General features: G+C 37.3%; 1 protein-coding gene across 2 annotated transcripts in view; it reads right to left on the bottom strand.

Annotated features, from left to right (window-relative positions):
- LOC106876201 (netrin-1) overlaps nucleotides 1-3,676 on the bottom strand; it is a 395,789-nt gene that overhangs the window by 178,548 nt on the left and 213,565 nt on the right. The window lies entirely within an intron of this gene.

The raw sequence follows: 3,676 nt of genomic DNA, 5'->3' as shown, positions 1-3,676 counted from the left end.
ACACACACACACACACACACACACACACACACACACACACACACACACACACATACACACATACATAAAATACCGTAATTATAGATAATTCTTGCTATTTTTATAAACTACTACTCAAAATATGGATGAGTGCCAGTACTGCACTCTGTTTATCTCTGAAAATTATCCTAATAGTGTATCTTTCACACATATGTAGGATAAATAGATCCCAGTTGTATTTGTATTGACTACAGATGGAAGCTAACTGGAATTTTACTTGCTTGGCCTTCGTGTATTAAACAGGATTTCTCAGTGTCATGGGTGAAAGAAGTGGAACTAAACTGTGAAGAGTGGAAAGCTCTGCAGCGCAAAGTAAAAATACCCAACATCTAAACTTGTGAGGCATTTTAAACAACCGAGAAACGCTTCAGGAACGTATATATATCATAACTACTCATATAGCTTCCTTCTAGAGTATAGACTTTACTTGCTTACTAAAAGCATAAACGCACACGAGCGTAGGTGTGTGAAGTGTACAGGAGTAAGAGGTAAATTCCTAATAAGGCGATTTTACGAACCGGTTTCGATTCTTGTTGAGATCCAATCTACTTCATTTATGCTGTTAATGCTGCTGAGGGAAACGCTGACGGTATAATTAGGTTACCCTTGCTGCATAAGTTTATGGCCCTGTAAAATATAAATAATGTATGAAGGAAGCTAGCTCAGAATCTGCAAGTAAAATGGACTTTCAAACTGCCTCAGACTTGTTGGAAATCACTCTGTTTTCTTTCATATTCCTTTTGAGTGGAAAATACAAACGGCTTCAACTGGTAATTGCCCATTTTAATGCTCCTTTCATTTATTTGTCAAACATTTCTTATTTTAGGAACCTCGCAAAAACGGCGCCACTTTTGCCAAAGATTTGCATTGATTGATCAGTTAATATCTAGATCATTACTTGATGGACAAAATAAAATTGTCACGCTGCAATAACTATAACCGGAATCCAGCTCCCTACCCAAGGATTGGGGAAATGTTTTGACGAGTCTGTAGGTCATTGCAATGAAACAATGCTGTCGGGTAATGTCGTCCATTTTTCAACAACCCCTCTCACACTGCACAAACATACCTAATTATCAACTATGTTGTTTAGAGACTGCAAAGTTCTAAGAATAGAAATATAGGGATTATGTTTAGTTAGCTAAACGTTGATTAAGCTAAAAACAAGTGTGTGGTCTGTGGTGGGGGTACTTATTTAGATTGTGTAGGTATATACATGTGTGTGTGTTATTAATAGAAATTACTTTGCTGATGGGGGTCATAGGAAGATGGGAAACTTTCACATGACCTTTTGCTTTCCAATTTCCTTTCTTTCTTATTATTACGTCGATCCTTTCAAAAGGAGCGATGAATAGATGCGGTGCCTATCGCATCAAAGGGTGTGCTGACTCGATACAAAGTTAATTGAGCGACAGAGACCAAGCTACCGCAGGTCAATCAGTTAAACACAAAAGAACCTTTTTGAAGAGCTGTTTAGCTAAACAGAGCAAACCAAATCAACTGATTTTACTAAGCAAGTCTCAATTAATTGATCCTTCCCACGCTAAACGGAAATTAAATGTTATGGTCTTCGGCTAAAAGTGATTGGAATATGCAGAAACAAAACTCATATCCGTGCGAGATTTGATCGGGATTATCTATTCCTCTGACATAAAAATTATCACGGATGACAATTTATAATCAATCCTCCGAGAAAAGTTAATCATTGAAATTTTTCCCTCACTCATTCCCTTCCTTCTTCTGAATCAAAATACATATCAGACAAAATAAGTTTATACCATTAGCTCTCAATATTCATCAGCAAAGGCGGCGACCTGGCAGAATTTTTAGCACGTCGGGAAAAATGTTTGGTGGTATTTAGTCCGTCTTTATGTTCTGAGTTCAAATTCCACCGAGGTCGACTTTGCCTTACATCCGTTTCGGGGTCGATAAAATAAGTACCATTTGAGCACTGGGATCGATGTAGCCGACTTACCCCATCCCCCGAAATTGCTGGCCTTGCGCCAAAATTTGAAACCAATATTTATCAGTGCAGAAAGACGATAAATTAGCAGAATGGTTGGTTTGAACGACAAATAAAAATGGCACGGATGCTTAATTACACTTCCTTACGTTTGAGTTTAAATTTTGCCGCAAGCAACCTTGCATTTTATTTGTTTGAGGCTAATAAAGTTCTGGAGTAGATTTAATCGACTGAACTCATTCTCTTTTTATATCACTTTGTACTTATATTGGTTTCAAGTTTTGGCACAAGGCCAGAAATTTCGGTGAGATGATAAGTCGATTACATCGACCCAGTGTTCGACTGGTACTTATTTTATCGACGCCGAAGAAGATAGAAGTCAAAGTTGACCTCGGTGAAATTTGAACTCAGAGCGTAATGCCGGACGAAATGTCTCCAAGCATTTCGTTCGGTGTGCTAACCATTCTGCCAGCTCGCTGCCTTACCTTGTACTAATATTTCTAATCAATATTTATTTTCCCCACTTTTAAGACATGTTGGTGTGACTCGAAGAAGATGTAGCTGCTATTTCTAGTAAGTGAGACGATCAAGTAGAGTCTCAAGCACAGGCTTGAATATGCAAGATCATTCTTTTTTTTTATTAGTGAGGCTACAGGTGACTTCTTCACTTCTTGCTATGTGGCACTATATTTACAGCTACATAGAAGAGCACTTGAAAGTTAAATGTTTTGGTCACAGACAAAACGTAATGTCATTTGACTTGATACGAAGCATCCCCTTCTAGGCCTGTCTTCTGCTACTCTATCCATTCAGCTAAACCTGATCCCCTTCTTCTTCTCCTCCTCCCTACCTCCCCCTCTCACACACTCTCGCCTTCTCTTTTTATCTCATAATGGTTATTAAAAAATATAAAGTCATTGCCTCAAATTATCGATGTAGATTTCGCATCCACGTCTATACAATTTTTCTTCTTAATGTTTAATCAAAAGCGCACTATCATTCCTATGACCTATTTCAGGTTCTCCAAAACCGTTGTAAATACATAATGCATGTATACATACATACACACACACACACACACACACACACACACACACACACACACACACACACACACACACACACACACACACACACACACACACACACATATATATATATATATATATATATATATACGTTATAATTTACAACAAACAGTAAAAGGTTGTCGTTATAGTAGTTGGAGTTTCGAATGTCGGAGCGAAGAGCTACGATACATTCCCGTCGGCTATTAATGGTAACAGACGCTATTTAAAAAAAAAAACGTAGACTAAAAGGGAAGTTACTCTAATAAGTAGAAAAAAAAAGAAAAAAGATAAATACACGAAACCATATTCTCGCAAAACATAGACATAAACCTCCTGCGTTCACAACATCTACATACGTACACACACAAACATGTATACGTACATGCACATACACACACACGAGCATATATGTGTGTACGTACTCATACATACACACATATCTACACACACACACGTGCACATGTATATATGTGTGTGTGTGTGTATCCAACCTCATCCTCATATACACATAGGTGCTTACATGCATACACGTAACATAATAGATATATATTGAGACATTTATACGTATAAATATACGTATATATATATATATATATATATATAT

This window comes from Octopus bimaculoides, chromosome 8 (assembly GCF_001194135.2).
Source record: "Octopus bimaculoides isolate UCB-OBI-ISO-001 chromosome 8, ASM119413v2, whole genome shotgun sequence".
Taxonomy (NCBI): domain Eukaryota; kingdom Metazoa; phylum Mollusca; class Cephalopoda; order Octopoda; family Octopodidae; genus Octopus; species Octopus bimaculoides.
This window is presented reverse-complemented; position numbering and strand designations above follow the sequence as displayed.